The following is a 27,391-nucleotide window of genomic DNA, read 5'->3' as shown; positions in this document are numbered from 1 at the left end:
GATAACAAACTCCCACAGTTAAGTTTCCATTTGGGCCCGTAATTTCAACCCATAGCATTTCCAGAAGCGAATCTAATTCAGTTACCTTCTCAATCTTACTGGAATGTATACCTTCTCTGACATATAGAGCCACCCCACCACCAACCCTTCCCTCCCTATCCTTCCGATATAATTTATATCCAGGAATCACCGTGTCCCACTGATTTTCCTCATCCCACCAAGTTTCTGATATGCCCACAATGTCTATGGATTCGCCCAACACTAAACATTCCAGCTCCCCAATTTTACCTCGGACACTTCTAGCATTTGTATATAAACACCTGTAACTTCCCCGGCACACTTTGCCTCGAGACGTAGTTAGGTCATCTGCACTGTTTGTCTCCATCTCAGTTGACAACTCTAATCTATCTCCCTGTAGAAGTGTTATACCTAGCCCTTCATCTCTCTGAGATGAACCATCCTGAACCAGAGACACTTTATCTCTTGTCGGCTTTCCCCTAGCATTTAGTTTAAAAACTGCTCTGCCACCTTTTTGATTTTAAGTGCCAGCAGCCGGGTTCCTTCTCGGGACAAGTGGAGACCGTCTCTCTTGTACAGCTCCCGCTTGTCCCAAAAAGAATCCCAGTGCCTAACAAACTTGAACCCTTCCTCCCTACACCATCGTCTCATCCACGCATTGAGACTCCTGATCTGCGTTTGTCTCTCTGGCCCTGCGCGTGGAACAGGTAGCACTTCTGAGAAGGCTACCTTGGAGGTCCTGGCCTTGAGTCTCCTGCCTAACAGCCTAAATTTTTGTTCCAAGACCTCACGACTGCATTTCCCAACATCGTTGGTTCCAACATGGACCACGACCGCTGACTCTTCCCCAGCACTATCTACCAGCCTATCTATAACACGCGTAATGTCCGCTACCTTCGCACCAGGCAGGCAAGTCACCATACGGTCAGAACGCGGTTGTGCCACCCAGCTATCTACTTGTCTAAGGATTGAATCACCAACTACCAAGAGCCTCCCTCCTGCCCCACCCAGGGATGGTTCCTTGATGTGAAAGGAAACCTGCTCACCAACTGAAGAAGAGGTCCCTTCTGAGGGCATGTTCCCCTTATCCTCAGTACAGTGCCCTGATTCCACAAGATCCTCATTCTCCTTGACAACAAGAACGCTGCCATTTTTAGAGTGGGACACATCTATCCTGTCCCTGAGAATCTTGTCCTCGTGCCTATCTAACTGTCTCCGCTTCTCCAGGTCAGCCACCTTGGCCTCAAGGGTACGTACTCGTTCCCTGAGAACCAGGAGCTCCTTGCAGCGAGCACACATCCAGGACTTCTGACCAGAAGGCAGATAGTCATACATGTGACACTCAGTGCAATACACTGGAAAGCCCCCAACCCCCTGCTGGCATTCTGACTTCATTATTCTGTTTTAGGAATAACACAGAAAGAGGAAAGAAAACGGCTATGATCCCCCGGCTAAGAGCCACAGGCCAAGAGCCCTTTAGCTCTCGCCCTTCGGCTCGCGCCAAAGGCTCGCGCCCCTGCCCAGCAGTTGCCTTTTCAATGCAAAAGGTCACTTCCTGCTAAGCACAGGAGGTGAGCACAAAGGGGGGTGTGGCTTGTACTCCAGCAACCCCCAGCAGCCTTACAAACACACTCACCCTCAAACACAATCAAGCCCAAACACACTCAGCCTCAAAACTACTCTCAAATCAACACAAAACTACACACAAAAAGCCCCAAAGCTAGAGAGGACCACCCTTAGCTTCTCAGCTTAACCCACCACAGCCAAGAAAGGCAAAAAGCCCTTACCTCCTCTAGCAGCTGCAGACCATGTGCTCCTGAGCCCAGGTGACTCTGCTCTGCTCTGCCCTGCCCCTGCCCAGCAGTTGCCTTTTCAATGCAAAAGGTCACTTCCTGCTAAGCACAGGAGGTGAGCACAAAGGGGGGGTGTGGCTTGTACTCCAGCAACCCCCAGCAGCCTTACAAACACACTCACCCTCAAACACAATCAAGCCCAAACACACTCAGCCTCAAAACTACTCTCAAATCAACACAAAACTACACACAAAAAGCCCCAAAGCTAGAGAGGACCACCCTTAGCTTCTCAGCTTAACCCACCACAGCCAAGAAAGGCAAAAAGCCCTTACCTCCTCTAGCAGCTGCAGACCATGTGCTCCTGAGCCCAGGTGACTCTGCTCTGCTCTGCCCTGCCCCTGCCCAGCAGTTGCCTTTTCAATGCAAAAGGTCACTTCCTGCTAAGCACAGGAGGTGAGCACAAAGGGGGTGTGTGGCTTGTACTCCAGCAACCCCCAGCAGCCTTACAAACACACTCACCCTCAAACACAATCAAGCCCAAACACACTCAGCCTCAAAACTACTCTCAAATCAACACAAAACTACACACAAAAAGCCCCAAAGCTAGAGAGGACCACCCTTAGCTTCTCAGCTTAACCCACCACAGCCAAGAAAGGCAAAAAGCCCTTACCTCCTCTAGCAGCTGCAGACCATGTGCTCCTGAGCCCAGGTGACTCTGCTCTGATTGGCTCTCAAATTGGCTCTCTCAATGGTTTATAAAGTATGTTATTATTAACTTCATAACAATCACCCTATGAGGTGGGTGGGGCTGAGAGAGCTCTGAGAGAGCTGTGACTGACCCAAGATCACCCAGCTGGCTTCAAGTGGAGGAGTAGGGAATCAAACCCGGCTCTCCAGATTAGAGTCCTGCACTCTTAACCACTACACCAAACTGGTTCTCCAGTTCTCCAAAGAGGGAGAGCTCCCTCTCACCACCTCTAGCTCTCCTTGCTCCCCTAAAAGCAGCCAAGCCATGGCCTCAGTGGCTAAAGGTGGAGAAAGGGAAGCGGCGGCTGCAGCTCAGTTGGACTTGGAGGCAGCGCGCACTGCTTCCAGTTGTGCCCCAGCATCAGGAGCACCTCAGCCAGGTTGGCACAGCACAAGCCCCACTCTGGCTCCCTGCGCTCACGCTGTCCATCCTTCTTCCACTGGCAGCCCCAGAAGAGTGAGGACAGGGTGGGCTTGCTCAGCTCTTCCCCCACTCAGCGCCCGTGAATCATTCTCTGGCTCCCACTCAGCTCCCAGCTCCTCAGCGCAAGGGCACACCCTGGCCACTGCCACCTTGTGCCTCTTGCCACCACCAGCATGCTCAGCTTGGCTCCCTCTGGCTGCTGAATGCATTTCGGGGAGCAAGGGGAGCTGGCAGTGGCAAGACGGAGCCGAGTGGACTAGACAAGATGCCTAGAGAAAAATCCTCTGCCAGGGAGAAGAGGAATTCTCCATGGCTGAGGTTCTTTCTCACTACACTTCCCATGGAACCTTGAGGAAAACTAATGTGTGTCCTCCACGCATCAGGCGTCTTGTCTGTTTTGGCTCTAAGTATTTGTTCTTGAGATTATTTCACGCGTGCATGCTAGAGGATTCACAGTCCCCCTCTTGCATTATTTGATTATTGATCCTGGAGTGAGTCAGTTTCACCTATTGAACAGAAACAAATCATCCACAATATGGAAGGACTAATACTCCACCATCGTAGGTCCTGCACAGCAACAAAGCTGTTCAACATCTGTTTGAGTCAGATGGCACTAGGGGTGCCAGATCTGGGCTTGGACATTCTAGACGATTTGAGGGTAGAGTATGGGGAGGGAGGAAGGAACCTCTGTGAGGTTTGATGCTACAGAATCCATCCTCCAAAGCAGCTCTTTTCTCCAGGACAAATGGAGATCTCCAAACTCCAACCCTAAACAACAGTGAGGCAAGAAGAGCACTGGCTCACAAGTGTTTGTGGCTATTAAAAAATGGTTCATTCCCCTATTAAATGTGTTTGGTGGGAAGTTTGTGGCACTTTTTCAGATGTGAAATCATGATTTCAAGTCAGCTTATTAAACACAGTGTAAATGAGCGAGAGCCCAGTAGCACCTATAAGACTTACACAATTTGTGGTGTACGAGCTATGAGCTATTGTGAGTCACAGCTCACTTCTTCAGATACAGCTAGAATGTGAATCTATCTGTCCTTCGCCATTTCCACACTACTCACCTTCATCCGGAACGCTGCGGAACGTCGTGAAAAGAATGCGGAAGATGGCGTCCTCTTGCATGAGTGTTGTGTGATGTTGCGCAAAACTCAGCGAGAAGACGCTATCTTCCGCGTTTTTTTCATGACGTTCCACAGCGTTCCGGATGAAGGTGAGTAGTGTGGAAATGGCCCTTATATCTTTGAGAGTGGAGTGATTTTAGATGCCGAATGACAATAGTAGGTAAATTACAAAAGTCAGTGAATGACAATAGCAGGCATAATTGGATAGGGTGAGGTATGCAGAGGGGTAGTGGGTGTGGAGAAATCAGCACTGATAATGAGATAAGAAGCCTAGGTCTTGATTCAATTAAACAGTCAGTCTTCTGTGTGACGTACAAATGTGGACACGCTGGGTTGGATCCAATTTGTTTTCCTACTGATGGAAAAGGGAGGAGGGAGCCCTTTCGACTGGCAAAAATAGCTGTGCTGGGGATCATGGAACCTGCATGGCCAACGCTGTGGGGGTCATGAACTGTAGTAAGCAGAATTTGCGAAGGTTAAACAAAAAAAAAACTGAATGCATCCAACCCTCAGGCTTGTTCCGCAGCACCCCCCTTCCTGCAATGCAGGGCAATTTCCACAGGACTTACCTTCCTCCGGAACATCGTGGAACGTCTTGAAAAACTCGCGGAAGATAGTGTCTTCTCACATGAAATTGTGACAGGAAGACGTGATGTTGCACAAAACTCCCAGATGATCGTGTCTTCCCGGCACGATTTCGCGCAAGAAGATGCTATCTTCCTCGTGTTTTTCGTGACATTCTGCAACGTTCCGGAGGAAGGTAAGTCGTGTGGAAATGGCCCAGGTTATAATAAAATTGGGTAAAGACTGAAGATGAGGGGCCGTGGCTCAGTGGTATAGCATCTGCTTTGCATACAGAAGGTCCCAGGTTCAATCCTCAGCAGTTCCAGTTAAAAGGATCAGGCAGTTAAGTGATGTGAAAGACCTCTACTGAGTCCCTGGAGAGCAGCTGCCAGTTTGAGTAGACAACACTGATCTTGATAGACCAATCGTCTGACTCAGTATGAAGGAGCTTCATGCGTTCAAACCAGGATTTGACCTATCATCAGGGAACCAAATCCTGGTTTCACAAAAGAAGCACAGTTAAAATGAACCCCAGTTTTGCATCATGTCTGGAGAGTGCCTGAGCTTCTGGTACCTTTCAGCCTTGGTTAATCCTGATATTCCCTTAAAATATCTCAGGGAAGAGTGTCTTGTTATATCATTTGGCTAACATAGTGGAATCCAGCGAAGATGTAATGCCGACGACTGTATTTATTAGCAATTAGTGTCTTTTAAATGCCTTGCACGTTGCCCCATTACCGTTCATGGTTGTCAGTTAAAGTTATAGCACATTAAATTTGAACACCTTGTTCCGAAAAAAAAACGAGCCAAAGATGAATTCAGGTTTTTAAATCTCACCAGGTGGGAAGCGCACAGCCAAGATTAACGCGCAAAGCCACAACTGAAGCTCATATATAAGCAAATTCGTTTCCCTTTAAACATTCTAAATGATAAAGGTCAGCATAAAATATTTACAATACCTAGGAAAGAATACAGAGAATAAAGGGATTTCAATAGATAACGTTATTTTATTTTAAACCACCATGATATACTTGTCTCTCTGCCTACAGATCTCATGCAAAAAAATGGAGAAAGATAAATTGTAAGGGAAAAGGAGGTATCAACGGTATATGTTAATGGCAAATTTAACTTCTCTTTAGAGCAAATTTATTTATTGCTAATCACGCTTCATCAGGGCTTGATCCTTTTAGATACTCTGTGTGGTTAAACAGCTGCCTGAGAATCTTAAGGATCCTTGTCCCTGTAGATTCTCCTCCATGTACCTTATATTCTGCAGACATGGCTTTTTTCTCAGGGATGTGTTTGTAGAGTTGATTTTGGATCCCCTTTTCCTGCTCTTTTGACTTGAGAATCCCCCTTTTGATTTCACTTCTACCTTGTGCAAATGACTCCTTGATTCTTTATTGTTGCCAGATTTCTATCTTTTCCACTCCCTCTCTGCCTTAAATATACAATCAAACTGAGTTTACTTCTTGCAGTGTCAAGTGGGAAGCCATGTTGGTCGGCAGTAGAAGAGCAAGATTTGGGTCCTGTAATGCCTTAAAGGCCCTGACCTGGATATCCTGGGGAAGCCTGATCTTGTCAAGTCTCCTATCCTATCACAAGTAGACATGGGCACGAACAGCATTACAAACAGAAAAAACCCATAAAAATTCATGAGGCCCCATTCTAAACAAACAAGTGGTTATTGCAAGCCTTGTTTGTTGCCTTCGTCAGCTGTTCGTCAAGCCAGTCAGTCTGTCACCTGAAATCAATCCCCTTCGCAACTGGAGGGAGGGAGGGACTGAACTCTGTCTGAACTCCTTCTGGCTTTCCTTCTGGCTTTAACCCTTCAAAGTACTTCCAGCAGAGAGTCCCATTTTTGCCACTGTGAAGAGAAAATGACAGCCAACGGGGAGACCCATGCCTTTCCCGGGGTGCAACCTCTCTGAAACTTGGGAGGTCTTCAGAGGACAGTGAGGACTATGTCCCCTGCAAATTTGGTGGGCATTGGACATTGGGAAGTTCAAAACTGCTGCAACAAGGAATTCAACTTCATCCTTTCCGTAGTTCAGTAAGATTAAGGGGCCTTGGCCTGACATGAATAGCTCAGGCCAGCCCATTCTCATCAGATCTCAGAAGCTAAGCAGGGTTGGCCTTGGTTAGTAATTGTATGGGAGACCTCCAAGGAGGTCTTGCTATGCAGAAGCAGGCAATGGCACACCCCCTGTTAGTCTCGAGCCTTGAAAACCCCCGGCAGAGATAGCTGTGGTTCTCGAAAGGTGACTATGAATCTGACAAAGAGAGTTGTGGTTCTCAAAAGCTTATGCTACAATAAAGTCGGTTAGTCTTAAATGTGCTACTGGATTCTTTACTATTTTGCAGCTACAGACTAGCGTGGCTAACTCCTCTGGATGCTATTAATAGGCACTTAAATGATCATTTTTGTATACCAAGAAGAGTGTTCTGGTTAAATCATCTACTCTGTTATGGAATCCTATCCACAGAGCCTCCTTCCTATTCACTAGACATCAAACCTGATGCCCTTAAAGCCCTTCTGTTTTTTCTGATATTGAACTTTTTGGTTCTGCACCGTGAATTGTTTTTCAGGCATGCTGCTATAGTTACGTAATACGTTATTGTGCTGCTAATTGTTATATTATAATTCTTGTTTTATGCAGCTGGTTTAAATTGGTTTTATTGCATCTGATGGATCATTTGTAGAGTTTTAATCTATGCCCTTACCTTGACGATTCTGCGGAGAGTGTGAAATATACATTAAATGAATAAAATAATAGGAAAGATTTACTATGAAAGACATCAATTTGTCAGGGACATAAATGGAAGGTGCTTCTTTTCTTCTTGATAATTGTTGTACTTAACAAATGGAGGGTACTTTTTTGACATGTCTGTGTTTTTATTCTAATTTTAACTAAAACCCCTCGGCTTTATTTCCAGTGTTATTGAAAGAGTCATTGACAATCCAATTTTTTTAAAAAAGCTAATGATGCTAAACAAAAGTCTTCAGAATTCTTTGTCAAGATACACTGTGTGTGTGGACATGAAGGAAGGGTAGGCTTGGATATAGAGTTACCAACCTCCAGGTGGGGTCTTGAGATCTCTCAGAATTGCAGTTGATCTCCAGATGACAGAGATCAGTTTTCCTAGACAAAACCTCTGCTTTGGAGGGTAGACGCTATGGCATTATACTCCACCAAGCTCCCTAACACCTTCTCAGGCTCCACCCCAAAGTTTCCAGGAATTTCCCAGCCTGGAGTTGGCAACCCTATTTGAATAGGTGTGTTGTGTTGCAAGGGCAGCACAATGCTTCACTTTTCTTTGCTTCACTATCTCTGCAACTAAGAACATAAAGATGCTCCCCAAATGCTGACAGCCAAATCCATGCAAAGGCAGCTAGCCCTGACTGTCATTTGGCACTCTACAAAACTAGGGGAATCTACATGTTTGCAGAAAAACCTTGGCAATTTGAGGTGAACCCTGCTAGGCTGCCCCCACCCAAATTACCACCTGTACTTGATCGCACAAAAGCCAAACTGCTGGCTTTTGAGCATCATTTTAGACAACCACCAAAATAGTGCACAAAATCCAGGAATGGCATGAAATCCGGGAATTGCGGAAGGAGCAAGGCAGTTGGAATGGGCTGAGATGAACTGAGAGGGAGATGGGAAAAATGAGATTTCTCCTCCCTCCACAAGTCTTTGTGGATCTCCCCTTGCATAACATACATTAACCGAGGAAAAATTCTGGAAGATCCAAGCCCAAACCCAGGCAAACATAAAGGAAATCTAATACTTATCATGGCCAGCTTGCTTTGAAGGTTTTCCCACTCCTGAATACCGCAGACGATAGGAGTAAACTGACTGCAGCTGAACCCAGTTGGTCTGTGCTACTGACTCACCACTAGGGATGTGCGTTTCGGCATTCAGAATGCCGAAAGAATGCCGAAACAAAAGTGTTTCGGCTTCTTTCGGGGAATGCCGAAACGTTTCGGGGAATGCCGAAACGTTTCGGGTAGCCGAAAGAAAAAAGCCGAAACGTTTCGGGATTCTTTCGGCTTTCTTTCGGCTTTTCTATGGGAAAATGCCTCCGTCTTCCAGGACGTCTGGAGGAGGCATTTTCCCACCGAATAAGCCCAAAATTGGTGGGGACCTTCCTCTAACCCTTCTCTAACAACCACCCAAGTTTCAGACAGATTGGACTTTGGGGGGCCATGTTATGGCCCCCCAAAGCAGGTCCCCCCATCCTCCCATAAGAAAGCGAAGGAGCAGCATATTGTTAGCATGCTGCTGCTGATCTTTCTTCATTATTTCCTATGGGGAAAAAATGAAGAGGCAGGCTTCCTTTGCCAGGGGTGGCATTTTGCATGCAAAATGCCCCCCAGCCCTCAGGGGCCCTTCTCCCACCCCTCCTCCCATCCCCCACCAAGGCTCAGCCTGCTCCCACTTGGGGGGGCCATTTCATGGCCTCCCCAAGTAGGTGCTCTAATCTCTACCACTGACAGCTGGGGGAGGCTTGTGTTGCCAGGGGTGGCATTTTGCATGCAAAATGCCCCCCAACCCTCTGGGGCCCTTCTCCCACCCCTCCTCCCACCCCCCACCAAGGCTCAGCCTGCTCCCACTTGGGGGGGGCATTTCATGGCCTCCCCAAGTAGGTGCTCTGCTCTCATCTCTACCACTGACAGCTGGGGGAGGCTTGTGTTGCCAGGGGTGGCATTTTGCATGCAAAATGCCCCCCAGCCCTCTGGGGCCCTTCTCCCACCCTTCCTCCCACCCCCCACCAAGGCTCAGACTGCTCCCACTTGGGGGGGCCATTTCATGGCCTCCCCAAGTAGGTCCTCTCAGCCCCTAAAGTCCACCCCTTACAGCCCCACACAAACCCAATTCCCCCCCCAGCTGCCACACACAGACCCAAATCCCCACATTAGCCCCTCACAGACCCAAATCCACCCCCACCTGCCCCACACCCATAACCCCAGGAACAGGCTGGCAAAGGCCAGCCCTCTCCCTTTGTTCCCTATGCTGGGAACTTCTAAACTCTCTTTCCCTAGGCAATTCTGCACAGCCCAGGGGTGCCACAATGGTGGGCACACTTCTGAGTGCCAGCTGGTCCCTGTGAAAGAGCACCTGAACCACAGACACCCTCCCTCAAATTCCCCCACCACCTACAGAGATGGCTGGCCAGCCAGCCCCATTGTTCCCTATGATGGGAACCAACTGCACAACAAAGAATAAAACAAGAACAACACAAAATAAAGTTTTAAAAAAATTATATTCTCCCTTCCAAAGTACAAGTAGGCAAAGCATTATGACACATTACACCAGCAGTCCCCCACACAGAAAAATTAAAACAAAACTCACTTCACATCAGAGAATCACAAAGCACAATTCCTGTTAAAAACACTTTATTTCTTGAACAGCTTTAGGTTACACAGCAGGGGGGAACACCAAAGGGCATGGCAGCACTATCTTACACAAAAATAACACAACTCACTTAACATCAGAGAATCACAAAAACACAATTCCTGGCAAAAACACTTTATTTCTTGAACAGCTTTAGGTTACACAGTAGGAGGGCACAAAAGGGCATGATAGCAATGTACTGCAAAAAATAATACAACCCACTTCACCGTTTTTGACAGCAATTGTGTTTGTGTGATTCTCTGATGTGAAGTGAGTTGTGTTATTTTTGTGTAGTGCACTGCTTTCCTGCTCTGTGGTGCCTTCCTAAAGCAGTTACAGAAATAAAGTGCTTTTGACAGCAATTTTTTGGGGTGATTCTTTAATGTGAAGCGAGTTGTGTTATTTTTGTGTAAGATAGTGCTGCCATGCCCTTTGGTGTTCCCCCCTGCTGTGTAACCTAAAGCTGTTCAAGAAATAAAGTGTTTTTGACAGGAATCATGCTTTGTGATTCTCTGATGTTAAGTGAGTTTTGTTTTAATTTTTCTGTGTGGGGGACTGCTGGTGTAATGTGTCATAATGCTTTGCCTACTTGTACTTTGGAAGGGAGAATATAATTTTTTTAAAACTTTATTTTGTGTTGTTCTTGTTTTATTCTTTGTTGTGCAGTTGGTTCCCATCATAGGGAACAATGGGGCTGGCTGGCCAGCCATCTCTGTGGGTGGTGGGGGAATTTGAGGGAGGGTGTCTGTGGTTCAGGTGCTCTTTCACAGGGACCAGCTGGCACTCAGAAGTGTGCCCACCATTGTGGCACCCCTGGGCTGTGCAGAATTGCCCAGGGAAAGAGAGTTTAGAAGTTCCCAGCATAGGGAACAAAGGGAGAGGGCTGGCCTTTGCCAGCCTGTTCCTGGGGTTATGGGTGTAGGGCAGGTGGGGGTGGATTTGGGTCTGTGAGGGGCTAATGTGGGGATTTGGGTCTGTGTGTGGCAGCTGGGGGGGAATTGGGTTTGTGTGGGGCTGTAAGGGGTGGACTTTAGGGGCTGAGAGGACCTACTTGGGGAGGCCATGAAATGGCCCCCCCAAGTGGGAGCAGTCTGAGCCTTGGTGGGGGGTGGGAGGAAGGGTGGGAGAAGGGCCCCAGAGGGCTGGGGGGCATTTTGCATGCAAAATGCCACCCCTGGCAACACAAGCCTCCCCCAGCTGTCAGTGGTAGAGATGAGAGCAGAGCATCTACTTGGGGAGGCCATGAAATGCCCCCCCAAGTGGGAGCAGGCTGAGCCTTGGTGGGGGGTGGGAGGAGGGGTGGGAGAAGGGCCCCTGAGGGCTGGGGGGCATTTTGCATGCAAAATGCCACCCCTGGCAACACAAGCCTCCCCCAGCTGTCAGTGGTAGAGATTAGAGCACCTACTTGGGGAGGCCATGAAATGGCCCCCCCAAGTGGGAGCAGGCTGAGCCTTGGTGGGGGGTGGGAGGAGGGGTGGGAGAAGGGCCCCTGAGGGTGAGGGGGCATTTTGCATGCAAAATGCCACCCCTGGCAAAGGAAGCCTGCCTCTTCATTTTTTCCCCATAGGAAATAATGAAGAAAGATTAGCAGCAGCATGCTAACAATATGCTGCTCCTTTGCTTTCTTATGGGGAGGATGGGGGGACCTGCTTTGGGGGGCCATAACATGGCCCCCCAAAGTCCAATCTGTCTGAAACTTGGGTGGTTGTTAGAGAAGGGTTAGAGGAAGGTCCCCACCAATTTTGGGCTTACTAGGTGGGAAAATGCCTCCTCCAGGCGTCCTGAAAGACGGAGGCATTTTCCCAAAAAAAAAACCCGAAAGAATGCCGAAAGAATGCCGAAAGAATCCCGAATCCCGAATCCCGAAAGAGATTCTTGTTTCGGCTTTCGGCTTTAACGGTAGAGAATCTTGTTTCGGGTAATCCCGAAACAAGAAAGCCGAAAGTTTTTTCCTTGCACACCCCTACTCACCACGCTGCCAACTGATGCCAAAGCGCCAGAAAGATGCTACTGAAGAGGCCCCACCGTGAACCAGAGCATGGAGTGCAGAATCCCGACATTTGGTTCCTTTACTAGCTTACATTCAGGGCTGTGCTGAGGAAGAGATTTGTCGTGTCCAAACTGGTGTCATTTGGGACCTCAGTAAACTGAAATGTGATTTCCACTCACGGCTACTGTATTGCATGGCAAATTCAGTTTTCTTCAGCGCAAGGTCTAGCTCAGGGATCCGATGTGCTCTTGAAATTTGGAGACGCTGACAGTATATGCCTTCAGGTCCCTCATGTAGCAATTACCCCTCTGCTTCTTATTTCTAGCACAATCACCTGAAATACACAGTCTTAACTCCTGCATTCATTCTCTGCAGCGGTGGTGCTTTCAAACATGTGGTTTTAATAAATAACCTTTCTTCCAAAACAATTTTTAAAAGCTGTGTAAGAAAATGTTTTAATGAATCAGCAAGTTTTGCAGTAAATGCACAAAACCGCCTTTCTAGCCCTCCAGATTCCGAACCAATCTAGGTCAGTATTTCTACCCTGATTGGCAGCAGGTGACTCTCCAGGGTCTTTTAACAGGAAATGATCTTTCCTAGCACCTGCTACATGAGATCTTTAATCAGGAGAGACAAGGCTTGTATTCTGTGGCTGAACCTCAGTCCTTCTCCCATGCTATAAAGTAGGGGTGGGCACGAACTGCGAAAAAAATGAACCGTGTGGTTCCTGGTTTGTGCGTTTTCACGAACCACGAACTTCCCCGAACTGGAGCAAACTTGCGAACCAGTTCGTGGTTTGTACATGGGGTTTAAATGCCCCTTTTGGGGCATTTAAACCCGCAGATCAGCTGCTTGTTGGGGAGATCCCCTACAAGCAGCTGATAATCTAAACATCGGGGCTTGGCTGGCCGGCTGGGAGTTCCTGGCCAGCCAGCCAAGCCCCACCTGCAGTTTAAATGGCTATTTCCCCATCGCTCTGAGCGGTGGGGAAATGGTCATTTAAAGAGCATTTAAAGAACTGTGGCACGGAAAGAGGCATTGCTTTTTAAAACGAACAAAACCAGCATACCAGTTCGGAAGTTCATGGAAAGGAGCTTCCACGAACCGCTGGTTCGAGAACCACGAACCGAGCCGGTTCGTGGTTCTTTTTGGTTCGTGTTGTTTTGTGCCCATCTCTACTATACAGCAATCTCTGATGGAGGTATTCACTGTAGCAGAAATTCCATTCCATTTTGTTGGATAACCATTCCTGTGATCTGCTGTAGTAAACCAGTGATGTTACTGGGACAAACTATCCAGACATTTATGTATTTACTTCATTTATACTCTTCCTTTCTCCCCAATGGCAGACTTGCCCTGTTCTCCTCTCCTCCGTTTTGTCCTCACAACAACCCTGTGAGGTAAGTTAGCGTGAAAGTGAGTGATTGCCACGTAGTCACCTGTGAGTTTTTAGTGGCAAAGCGGGGATTCAAACCAAGGTCTCCTAGATCTTAGTCCAATACTTCAAGCACTTCACCGCACTGGCTCTCATTCATTTATTTTCTTAATTTGTGTGTTCAGTTGTCGTTAATGCTTCACTTCTTATGAAATTTCAGATGTAAATCTTAAGGGAAAAGGAATGGAGAAGATGTACAGCACATAAATCAGAGGTCCCCAACAGGGTGCCCGTGGGCACAATAGTGCCCAATGAACTATTTGTGGTGCACACCAAGTGTTTTTAGGAAATGGGTGGGGCCAGGTGGGGCATTTGCAAAGCATGGCTTCAGATTGGCCATTGGAGTATTGATTGGCTGTGCAGATTTTTTGAAACATTGGTTTGGCAGAAACTGCTTCCACAGCACAAGGATCTTCACTGGGTGATAGAAGGTAAACTGTAGTAGCTGGCCTAGGGATGCCAGACCCCTGCTGGAGGCGGGGATCCCCTGCTCCCCCCACCCCCACCCCTGCTTACCTGGCCAGTGGGGGGAGCACGCCTTCCATGCACTCTCCCCTGTGGCACTGCACACTCCCATGTGCTGCTGCTGCCTGGATTGGGGCCGCTGTAGAGCACGGGTGCCCTCCTGCCCTCCGATGGGGCCCAAACCACGCCTGTTTCAGCCCAGATTGGGCTTGTTTCGGGCCCATTTTGGTGTGGATCGGGCCCGTTTTGAGCTGCTGTGGAGCACAGGAGCACTCCTGCACTCTGCAGCGGCCCAAAACATGCCCATTTTTGCCTGGATCAGGCCCATTTCAGGCCGCTATGGAGTGCAGAAGTGCTCCGGCATTCTGCAGCAGCTCAAAACAGGCCCGATTCACACCAAAACGGGCCTGAAACAAGCCCAAGCTGGGCCGAAACAGGTGTGTTTTGGGCCCCTGCAGAGTGTGGGTGCACGCCCATGGGCTGCGTGATGATGTCACTTCCAAGAAGTTGGTGCTATTGCCCCCCCCCCAAAACAGGTAAGTGCCAGGCCCCAATCCCCCGCTGGGAGGTTGAGGGGGCCTAAGCTGGCCCTGGCTGCTGCTGCAGCCATTTTGTGGCAGCCATTTTGTTGCTGCGCCCACCACACTGTGTCAGAATTCCAGATGTACCCATAGGATAAAAAAGGTTCCGGACCCCTGATGGAAATAGACTTGCGGGGAAGACGTACATGTGATTATTATATAAGGAAAGCTTGCCCCTTTCCCTCTGCTCCTTCATTTGCTGTTTATTTGGCATTTTTTCACTTCCATCATGAGGACAAGAAACCTTGCTGTCTTTCATTCATACGCAATCAGCCACAGCTACATCTTTCGATGTTTCCTGCATACAAATGCATGATTTGTTTGTTTGTTTGTATAAAGCTCAAATAAAGCTCCCTCAGCCATCCCTATCCCCTAATTTTATTTTGGCCAGACCCTAAATTCTACAGGAAATTTCCACTCCTTCCAAGTAGCATTTTGTAGCCCTGAAAAGCTGCTTAGAATGTCACAGTGTCCTTTTCCATGATTGGTGGACTGCCTCACCTTGCATTGCAAACATTTTATCTTTATTATACATACATCTACGTTAGCTGGCCTCGTGAAAAATTCATTTTGAGACACTGTTTCCAAAACCAATATAATAGCTCAAAGACTGGCAGGTGCAAATACTTTGTGTGCATCTGACCACAGAGAGCATGCTGTGGGTTTCGGAGACTGCCGAAGGACTTTTAAAATATTCAGATCCTTGGTTTCCAAAACGGAAGACTGATGTTCCTATAGAGGGTCAAGAATAGGGATTTTGTGCAACCGATAGTCATACAACTGCTTGCTGCAATTCAGGGAGGGGTGTGTGTGTGGCTTAGAGGCAGGGCACATGATTTGCACGTGGAAGATCAAGCCCTGGCACTGGAGAAGGACGGTGGGTCTCACCACACACAGTAACGCCTGACGTGCTGTTTACCTGGGAGCTGTAGTTTTAAAAGCGCTGTTGGATACAGAAAGAGTCACTCTTTTTGTAAAACAAAGAGTTGGAGTGTGGGTTGAAAAAAGAGAAGCTTTTGGCTAGTGCCCTTAACTCCCCAGATGCTGAACTGCACAGTCTCCCCCTCCCTCTTTATTTTTAGATCTGGTAGATTCCATGCAGAGGGGTTGCTGAACTACACAATGTCTTCCTCCCCGCCCCCTCTGGGTAGAATCTGCCAGGAGGGGGGAGAGACTGTGTCGTTTAGCAACTAAGGAGTTAAGGGAGTAGCCAAAAGCTTCTTTTCTTTTCCACCCCTCCCTCCCAACTCTTTGTTTTACAAAAAGAGTGAACCCTTCTTTCTCTACAGCGATCCGATCCAGTGGCTCTTTTAAAACTACAGCTCCCAGGTAAAATTGTGAAACCCGACACTTAAACAGTACGTGCCGGGTGTCACTGTGTGGTGAGACCCTGTGGCTCAGTGGCAGACCATGTGTTTGCATACAGAAGGGCCCAAGTTCAGTCCTCAGCAGATCCAGTTAAAAGGCCTCCTCCTGAAACCTTGGAGAGCTGCTGCTAGCCTGAGTCGATAATCCTTGATGGACCGTTGGTCTGCACAGTATAAGGCAGCTTCATGTGTTCTCCACGTACAGGAACTCTTGTTGCAAGACTGCAACAAGAGTCCTTTCTCTGCTTGAGATCCAGGAGAACCGCTACCAACCAGAGCTTGGTGGACCAATGGTCTGACTTGGTATAAACTAGCCTCATAATCTGGAGAACTGTAGCTCAGTGATACAAAGGGTTGCAAGGTCCTGTGGGCTTGAAACTGGGGGATCTGGGCATTGGGGGGCGCTCTAGAGCACTTGATAAAAATTGCCTCCAAACGCTATATCAGGGACTGATTTTATCAAATCGGCCCCACCTGCAAACCTGTCGCTTCTGCATCCCGCCGGAATGTATTTATTTATTTAATTCAACTTATATCTCGCCCTTCCTGCAAGTGGGCTCAGGGCGGCTTCCCACAAAATATAGTGTTAAAATACAATAAAAACATTATTAACACATCGATCCAAATAGTATAAAATCCAGGCGCCACCAGACAAATCAGGCTGCTGCAAGATCACCATAAACCACGGGCACCCCCATGATGTATGGTGGTCAAAAGTGGGGGGGGGGGGGCAAAAACTGGCCCTTAATCAAAGGCCCGGTGGAACGTCTCCATCTTGCAGGCCCTGTAAAAGGTCCAACTGGGAGAGCGTTCCACCAGGCTGGGGCCAGGACAGAAAAAGCCCTGGCCCTAGTTGAAGGCAATGAGAGTGCCTTTCCCACATCTCCCCCCCACCAGCCGGGAGTGGGGGATCCCCCACACCCACCATGAGAATGGGATCTCTAGTGATATGCCACCTGCTTTGCATGCAGAACGTCCAGGGTTCGATCGGTGACATTTTCCATTTAAAAAAGTTATATATGTCAAAATGAAAAGACCTTCCTCTGCCTTAGTTCATGGAGATCTACTACCAGTCAGAGTAGACAACAGCTTCTACCTGACCTGGTAGAAGGTAGGCTGTTGTAGTTATCCTTGGGGTAGTCCTCCGAACACCCAAGTTTGTCAAACACACAGAGGCCTTTTTTTAGAATACTACTAATGTAGCGGGGCATGTGGAAGAAAGTATGTTTGAGGAAGAACCAGGGCTTTTTTTCTGGGAAAAGAGGTGGTGGAACTCAGTGGGTTGCCCTTGGAGAAAATGGTCACATGGCTGGTGGCCACGCCCCCTGATCTCCAGACAGAGGGGAGTTGAGATTGCCCTCCGCGCCGCTCCAGCGGCGTGGAGGGCAATCTAAACTCCCCTCTGTCTGGAGATCAGGGGGCGGGGCCACCAGCCATGTGACCATTTTCAAGAGGTTCCAGAAATCCATTCCACCATGTTCCAGCTGAAAAAAAGCCCTGGAAAGAACTCTTGGAAAATGAAAGAGCAGAGAAATCGCATGCAAGTGAACTTTGTTGGATCTGTTTTTTAAAAATAATACCTGAAACAAAGCTACACAATGAGGAAGAATTATATGCCAGGGAACAGATTCTTAGAAGGTGCAGGGATGGCTTCAACAATGGGACAAATTAGTCATTACACCAAGCCCAGTACATTTTATTTCAAGGCTGATGGTGGATACATTCTCTTATCCCACTATTTTTTCATCATTTTAGTGGTTACAATCAGCGACGAGAGAATTCCCCCCGTCAATTGCTTTATTGTTTGTAATTCCACTCCGCCTGTTGTTTCACTTCTCCTGCATCCCAGTTTAACCAGGATAAATATTGAAAATTACTTCTGAAACTGCAGCAGGAGTCAATGGACACTGCTGTCAATCCCTTCAGTTCGCCTGTATCTATCTCCTCTTCTCCATTACTCATGCATAAATGTGCATTGATAAACCATTGCAAAAGTCAATCTAAATGTGATTGTATCTAGGATTCTATCAAACTCTAGTATGGATTTAAAATCAAAGAGCGGGTTATATTCATTCAGTGAAATATCTACTATAAAAATGTATCTGTCATACAATAAGTTGTCAAGAATTCAAAATTAGTCTTAAGCACAACACAACTCTGGAAAAGTCAATAATGCTAGGAAAAGTAGAAGGCAGTAGGAAAAGAGGAAGACCCAAAACGAGATGGCTTGACTCAATAAAGGAAGCCACGTCCTCCAGTTTGCAAGATCTGAGCAAGTTTGTTAATGAGAGGACATTTTGGAGGTCTTTCATTCATGGGATTGCCATAGGTCAGAGGCAACTTGATGAAACATAACACACACATACAACAAGCACAACTCATGACAGTGCCTTGGGAGTGCACTTTCATGTACCTCTTTCAATCTGATACATTTCTATCTCATTGATCTTCTGGGATGTTCCGTGTTTTTCCGATCTCTCTTTCATCCTCACAACAACCCTGAGAGGAAGGCTAGGCTGAGTGAGAGAGAGAGAGACTAGTCCAAGGTCACCCACTTAGCTTCCTGGCAAAGTGGAAATTTGAACCTGGGACTTCCAAGTCCTAGTCTAGCAACTACACCAGGGCTGTTTTCACTGGAAGTGACGTCATCACATAGGCCCGGGAGCGCATACGCGCGCGGGAGTGACTGTCACTGGCCCGGGTGCCCTAAAGCTACACTAGCCAGAAAATAGGGAACATTTGTTCATTGTTAGCACTACAGTCAAGAAGCATCAACTTCTGCTTCATGCTCAGACTGTATTGTCCTTCTCAAGACTCGAGATAAGGGGCAGAAACTTGTGGTACTCTTCTAGGAATTTATTTTAAAAATGCATTTTCAAAATCTCCCCCAAAGGCAAAATAAAACAGGAAAGGAATAAGAAAAGAGGGTCTATCCTCAGAGTCCCTCTACATGAGATGCCTCAATGCATGTTCGTCAAGTGTAGGGAGATGCAATGTTAGCAGGGAAGGGTAGTTTTAAAAGAGTGGGCAGAGATCACTCCTCAGAAGGTTTGTTAATTGCAACTTGGCCTCCTTGAAGGCTCTGTCAATTTCACCTCTCCTGTCTAAAACTGTGTGGGATCACAACCAGAGGGCCACAAGAACTGTAAATGGGCTGGAGCTGCCTTCCAAAGCCAGGCTTGGACTGTCCTGGAGAGGTTATAATGGGCTGCAGTTTCCCTTTTGGCATTTCACAGCCCCTTCACACAACTCCAGTATATAGCAAAGCCTTTCTCCTGCCACCGGCTCTGTCTATTTAAACTACCCTTCCCGGCTGCCCTTGCATCTCCTCCTGCCATGTGTTCTTCACATGTCAGATGTCTTTTGTAGAGAGACTCTCAGGAAATGACAATTGATGGACACGTTACATTGATCAAAGCTGGTCCAAACATAAAATCTGAAAGCAAGATCTGCTAACTACTGCAGACCAAGATACAACCGAGAGCAAAATATCACCAGATTTCTACAAAACCACAAGAAATGGTTGTTCAATGGAAGCAAAGCGCAGTGGGGTGCCTCCTGCCTCGCCCTGAGCAGAAACCACCCAATTCTGATGAAGCAATTTGAATGCAGATTGTCTTTGGGTTCTCAAGTCATCAAAATTGCTAGCATCTTAATATTTAATAGTAGTTTAGTGCCTGTACTTCCTTCTGCATTATATGATTCCCACAATATGAAACTAAGGGCCGATAAACCTATAATGCGCAATTACGGGACCTGCAGAAGAAGAGGCCCAGCTGTTTCTTGGCTAGATCTGCATTAGGTTCCTGCCAATCTGTTCCATGCACGAAACGGAAAGGCCAGCTGTTTTCCCTCCTGCCCACCAGCTCTTAACCTTCAAAGTTCCCCGAGCCACCCTAGAGCTGCGCTCCTCTTTTCTCTGTCACCTGAAATGAGTAACGTTCCACAATTAATGTTTGAAATGAAAATAGGTTTGTTAATTATGCCTGTTCCCTTTGTCCCTGCGGCACATCATCTTTTTGTAACTTGCCTCTATGGCTCCCTGAAGATATATCTATGTGCATCTCTGCGTAGGAGCAGAGACGGGCAGCGAGCAGCTCCTGACCAGAGCCGGTGGTAAAAATGACTTGCTACTTCAATTGAAGCCAGAAGAGATTTAAAGGGAGGTGATAAAAAATCCCCTTGCAAAGGTTTATAACTTGAGATTTTTATTTCTGCCGGCTCACAGAGGCATTTGTCCGGAGCACTTCTAGAGATGTTCTAGCTGTCCAGTTTATTCAGGACAAAGGGTAGCAGCAGGACCTCAGGGTCTCATTTGACCATCAGTGCCCGTGCCGGATACTGGCCCTTGTAGAAACGAAGATCCAAACATGACTAGAGGGAGACATTGCTCCCCAACCGTCTCCCTGCTGGATCAGTAGGTACAGTGAGTTTTTTTCTCTCCACAGCAAATTGTTCAACCATCTGCTGCCTGAACTGGTACAATTGGAAACAAATGTATTTGTGTTTGTACCAGCCATACATTAAAGCAACAGCATGAGAAGAAATCAATTGAAAGAACTGCCCCTCTTTCTTTGGGGGGGGGGGTGGTGATGGTCAAATTATGGCAACAGGGATTGCAATGACAAATATGAGTCATAGCCCTGCTGTATGCTCCCCCCCAACCCCAGGTCTTCAGATGAACGGCCATAAGCAATAAAACCTTTCATTGTGGCACCCCAATTACAGAATGCCCTTCTCTTTTCTTTTCACATGGCTGTCTTCTTCTGGCTCCAGCCTCAGTCATGTTTATTGGGTCATGCTTTTAATTCATGAATGTGAAATTCAATGGCTGAAGGCGTGCCATTTGCCCACCCACCCTTGCTCCCAATCCTTATCTTCAAGAAATTGAGAAGTAGGAGGAAAAAATGGCTGGAGAATGGCCTCCACAATGGTGCTCTAGGAATCCCCCCGTATTTCTGTTGTTTTTATTATATAGAGTAAAGGAAATTCCTAGAACATCACCCAGAAGTGACATCACATCCCCCCAAAATCCACCGTCCCCAGGTACCACCTTCAAAATCTGATATTTGCCAAGGCAGTGCTGGGAACCCTATCCTATAATCATTCTTCCCTTGCTGATATCAAATTTTAACTTTTTGATTTTTAACTTTTAGCTGTATGGTAATTTTAACTGCCATTTTGTCAGCTTAGCTGATTGTTGTTTTAATTTTAGTTGATTGATTTGTTTTGTTAATTTGCAGTTGTTTAATTACATTTATGGTTTTAATTGATATTGTATGCTTATTGATATTTTGCTGTTTATTGCCTAAAATGTCATCCAGGGGAGGTCTCTAGATTTTTTTAAATTCATAAAGCTAATATTACATAAGGAGAATGTATAGAACTTGATATAAAGAGTTAGAATAATATAACTATATATAGAAAAGAAAATTCAATCATGGCTGAACCCTGTGAATTAAATACAAACCCAAACTTCTTCTCTAATATGTTCATCTAATTTTACATTGCTCCCATACTGAATCAATAGTATGTATTTATTTATTCAATTTATACCCCGCCCTCCCAAAATATGGGCTCAGGGCAGCTAACAACATCAAAAAATACATTGAAATCACAAAAACATAAAATCAACAATATTTTTTTAAAAAATCATTAAAATAGTCCAGGAGCAGGCTATTTAGACAAATATTGGGAGTCCATATACGGGCATAGCAGATGGCCAAGGGCAGCCCCAGAAGAAGTGGTGGTCTTAGATGGAAGAAGGAGGACACCCGCCGGTACCCAGCTGAAGGCTTAGTGGAACATCTCCGTTTTACAGGCCCTGCGGAACTGTAACAGGTCCCGCAGGGCCCGGATCGCCCGCGGGAGAGCGTTCCACCAGGCCGGGGACAGGGCAGAAAAAGCCCTGGCCCTGGTTGAAGCCAGACGGATGTCCTTCGGGCCGGGAACCACCAGGAGTTGCTTGTCTGCAGAGCGCAACACCCTGCAGGGGACATAATGGAAGAGGTGGTCCCACAGGTATGCAGGTCCCAGTCCGTGAAGGGCTTTAAACACCAAGGTTAACACCTTGAACCGGATCCAGAACTCCACTGGGAGCCAGTGCAGCTGGCACAGCACAGGATGAATGTGCGCTCGGATTGGCGTTCCGGTAAGGACGTGTGCCGCCCCATTCTGGACCAGCTGTAACTTCTGGGTCAGGCCCAAGGGCAGCCCAGCATAGAGTGAGTTGCAGTAGTCTAGCCTGGAGGTGACTGTTACATGGATTATTGTGGCCAGGTCCTAGGGCAAAACATAGGGCGCCAGTTGCCTGGCCTGTCGAAGATGGAAAAAAACAGACCTGGCAACAGTCGTGACCTGGGCCTCCATTGAAAGTGTGGCATCCAATGTCACACCCAGGCTCCTCATCATTGGCGAAGGTTTCAGTTGTACCCCGCCAAGGGCTGGGAGCCGGGTCCCCAACTCAATCACCCCACGACCCAGACACAGAACCTCCATCTTCAGGGGATTCAGTTTCAGGTGACTCTGATGTAACTGTACCATCACAGCCTCAAGATCCCTGGCCAAGGAATCCGGAGCGAGATCAGACTGGCTGTCCATCAGCAGATAGAGCTGGGTGTCATCCGCCTACTGGTGACAACCCAGCCCAAAGCTGCGGGCTAACCGGGTGAGGGGGCACATATAGATGTTAAATAGCATCTATATGGGGGAAAGAATCCCCCATATAGAATCCCCCACTATAAGGGGGAAAGAATCACCCCCTGAGGGATGCCGCATACCAAAGAATGGCGAGTGGACATCTGTTCCCCGAGTGCCACCCTCTGTCCTCGATTGCGAAGGAAGGAGTTCAGCCATTGCAGGGCTGTTCCACGAATCCCCACATCGGCAAGGTGGTGGGTCAGAAGATTATGATCGACCGTGTCAAATGCTGCTGTAAGATCTAAAAGTATCAGCAGTGCCAACCCGCCCCAGTCCAGGTGTCGCTGCAGATCATCTGTGAGGGCGACCAGAGTCATCTCTGTACCATGGCCAGGCCTGAAGCTGGACTGGACTGGATCCAGGATAGAGGCATCATCCAGGTATACCTGCAGCTGATTTGCTACTGCCCCCTCAATTATCTTACCCAGGAATGGAAGATTCGAAACTGGGTGGTAATTGGCTGGATCAACAGGATCCAGTGATGGTTTCTTTAATAAGGGCTGCACCACTGCCTCCTTCAGTGAGTCTGGAAAAAAACCAGAACTCAGAGAAAGATTAATGATGTCAGCTAATGGTGCCCGAATCCCATCACCGCCAGTTTTCACCAGCCATGATGGGCACGGGTCCAGTGGGCATGTGGTAGGTTTCACAGCATGCAGGACTCTGCCTACCTCCTCCTGGAAGAGTGGCCTGAATTGATCTAATATCAACCCTGAGAACGACCAAGGGTCCTCCAGTACACATACTGCATCAATCGTGGTGGACAGATCCCGGCGGAGTGACAAGATCTTATCTGCAAAATAGTCTCCAAAAGCCTGACAGCTTATTACCAAATTTACATTTTTATTTGTCCCATGTGTGGGGGATGTTAAAGACCGAATCACTCTGGAAAGTTGTGCTGGGTGAGAACTAGCGGACGCAATGGAAGCTGCATAGTAGTCTCTCCTTGCAGCTTTCACTGCCATCTCATAGGCCTTCATAAATGTCCTATAAGATGTTCTTGTCACTTCACCACAGAGTTGCCGCCACACTTGCTCTAGCCGTCTCAGCTCCCGTTTCATTTGTCATAGCTCATCAGTATACCAAGGAGCTACCCTAGTTTGGGGGTGGAGAGGGCGACGGGGAGCAATCTCATTGATAGCTTCAGAGAGACGGGCATTCTAATCCTCTATCAGCTCATCCAATGGGCCACCAGGGGGCATTGGATCCCGCAGAGCATTCTGGAATTCAATTGGATCCATTTGACTCTGCGGGCGAGCCTAAATCAGCTCATCGTCCAAGCAGGGGGGGGTCATGGTGCCCAGACAAGCCCTCAGGTTGAGGTGGTCAGACCATGGCACTGCTATAGGTTCATCCAGATCCACCTGTATCCCCACCCCAAAGATAAAATCCAGCGTGTGTCCTTCTCGATGTGTGGGCGTCGATACAAACTGGGAGAGTCCTAATGCCGCCATGGAGGCTATCAGGTCCATGGCCCGTGAGGAAGTAGCATCATCGGCATGGACATTGAAGTATCCCAAGACCAGAAGCCTGGGGTACTCCAAGGCCCAGCCAGCCACTGCCTCCAACAGGCCAGGCACAGCATCTGCTGGTGCGCTGGGCGATCACTACACCAGACAGATGGCTATACTCTCCTCAGCATCCCACACCAGGCCCACACAATCAATGCCAGCAATCTTTGGCATGGGGAGCGGCCTGATGGAGAAAGACTCTCGAATGAGCCAGTGTTGAGTATGCATTTCTTGAGAATAATCTTCCTTTTTCCATAAAAGCTTACATGTTTTAAATTTATCCATAAGCATCATAAAGAAACCTTTATGAAGCCAGACATTGAATTTCGGCAGACGCATCTAAATGTTTTACCATAAATAAACAACAAAGATAGGAAGGAGAAAGGAAACGAGGGATAAACAAACAAAACTATAATGGATACAGTGGAGCGGCAGGGGGTCTGCCACCCTGCAGCTCTTGTTGCCTGCCACCGCTCAAATTGATGGTGGGAGGAAATGTTTGGGTAAAATGGGGTGGGTGAGTTGTCATCAGCTTTCATAGCATGATTGCTTCCAGCATGACCCGGAAGTGATATCATTACACTGGGAGATGCTCCAGCATTTACCCATAACTCTATGGTTGCTTCACCTGGCAGCTGTAGAGTGAGATACAGATACACACAGGCACCTGTATAGTTCCAGGGTGAAGTGGCCTTCTGTGCTGATACAGTGTCTTTTCTTTCAATAACAACACAGACCATGTTTTTATTTTGCAGATATTGGTAGAGAAATTCATACTGGGCTGATGAATGGGATCTTCAGCTTTGCCTGAGGACTACATAACGGAGAACCCCTTGACTGCCTTTTTACTGTACTGTAATCAATACTTGAATGTTCTTTTTTGATCTGAATCAAAGGCAACTAGTTAAAAATACAAATGACTTGAGACTTCCAACAATGGTTTCTTATTTAAAATCAATAGGCATAATCTGGGGATGAACAAAAGTTCTCCATTTCATTTCTTTTTATGTTTTGTTTGTCTTTGATGTCGATGGTTTTGGTTCTCTGCTTTCCAGTTGGTTTGCATTATTAGAGTAAGTAATACATTTTTTTGCAGGCTATTTATATCTGTTAATTACCAAACAATGTAATTAATGTGTCCAGAGATAAGATTCCCTAGAAAAGTCAATAATGTTAGGAAAAATGGAAGGCAGTAGGAAAAGAAGACCTAAAATGAGATGGCTTGACTCAATAAAAGAAGCCACGTCCTCCAGTTTGTAGGTAGAAATGGGCACAAATAGCAATATGAACAAAAAAAAAAGCCACGAACAGCCCAATCTGCTGTTTGCGAACAAGCTGTTCATGACGCCCCGTTATAAACTAACAAGTGGTCGTTGCAAGCCTCATTCGTTGCTGTTCATCAAGCCAGACAGCCTGGCACCTGCAATCAATTCCCTTGGCAACTTAGGCAGGGATTGTCTGAACTCCTGCTGTTGCCCTGGAAACCCCAATCTAAGTCCAATTTAGCTTGATAGGCAGGTCTTCCTTTCAAGTGTGGCGCTCCAAATTTGTTACAAGGGAGCAAAGAGCAGGGGGGAGGGGGGGATCCCAGCTCTGGCTTAGTTTGCAGACTGTGGAGAGGGAGAGAGTTGCTGTTGGCATTTTGATAGAGTGCATTGGAGCTTGAATTTTCTTTGTGTGTGGTGGGATAGGGATCTCTCTCTTCAAGTTTCAGGGCTGCTGACAGGCTCTGGGCCAAGCTATTATTTATTATTGGTACCTTTCCTGGTGCCTGCTCAGGTCAGGTTTCTGGGAGTGGTGCAGTAGGGATCTTGACTTGGATGATGGCTGGAGGAGGAGCCTGCTGACCCCCACAAACAGCCAACCATGAACATGTTCGTGACCAGGGCCATGTTCATGGTTGTTCGTGAGTCCCTGTTCGTGGATGGCAACAAACAACAAACATCATGTTTGTGTTCACGAACAAGCTGTTCTTGAGGCCCCATTCTAAATGAACAGGTGGTCATTGCAAGCCTCGTTCATTGCTGTTTATTGCTGTTTGTCAAGCCAGACAGTCTGCCTCCTGCAATCAATTCCCTTGGCAACTCAGGCAGGGATTGTCTGAACTCTCTCTGAACTCCCCCTGGAAACCCCAATATAAACCAAATTTAGCTTGATCGGCAGGTCTTCCTTCCAAGTGTGGACTGGAGCTCCAAATTTGTTACAAGAGGAAAAAACCAGGGGGGGGGGGCTCCCAGCTCTGTCTTTCAGGGAGAGAGAGCTGCTGTTAGAGAGACAGGGTGAGTGCATTGGAGCTTGAATTTTCTTTGTGTGTGGTGGGATAGGGATGTACCCCTTCAGGTTCAAGGGCTGCTGCCAGGCTCTGGGACCAAGCTATTATTTATTATTGGTACCTTTCCTGGTGCCTGCTCAGGTCAGGTTTCTGGGAGTGGTGCAGTAGGGATCTTGACTAGGTTGATGGCTGGAGGAGAGCCTGCTGGCCCCCACAAACAGCCAACCATGAACATGTTCATGACCAGGGCCATGTTCATGGTTGTTCGTGAGTCCCTGTTCGTGGATGGCAACAAACAACAAACATCATGTTTGTGTTTTTTCCTGTTCGTGCCCATCTCTATTTGCAGAGTCTGAGGAAGTCTGTTAATGATAGGATGTTTTGGAGGTCTTTCCTTCATAGGGTCCCCATAGGTCAGAGGCTACTTGACAGCACATCACACACACTAAACAATGTATTGTCATAGATATGAATAATGCTGATTTATTGATGCAGAAACAACAATGTTGAAAAATGTACATTTTACTGGAAAATGTTGGGGTCAGGAACAAGGACAATGATGTGAAAATAAAGTACATTAAGGCGATCTGATCAGGGAATAACCTTGCCCGTAATGGATGAAATTCAGACAAGCAACACTTATTCACCTGCTGAGCATGTTTGACACGAACTTCTCAGCATCCCACATAATGATAGTCCTTTAGAGTGTGGGACCAGTGACTATGCCAAATCACTTGTGCTATACCATCATATCTGAAGATTGGCAAAATTCGTTAAACTGTTAATGTGATTGCAGATAATCATGTTATGAAATAGATATGATGTAACAAAAAGATAGAAGCAACATTATTACTGTAATTTCATCCATAGAGAAATAAATGGGGAAACTAGGCCATGCAAATAGGAGGCCTAGATAAAAGGGATCCCAGGAGGAAGGGCAGGGGAAAGAAAGAGGACAGCTGTAGATGGAGAAGAAAGGGATGGAGGAGGAGAAGGAGG

Source organism: Eublepharis macularius, chromosome 13, assembly GCF_028583425.1.
Source record: "Eublepharis macularius isolate TG4126 chromosome 13, MPM_Emac_v1.0, whole genome shotgun sequence".
NCBI classification, from domain to species: Eukaryota; Metazoa; Chordata; class Lepidosauria; order Squamata; family Eublepharidae; genus Eublepharis; species Eublepharis macularius.
This window is presented reverse-complemented; position numbering follows the sequence as displayed.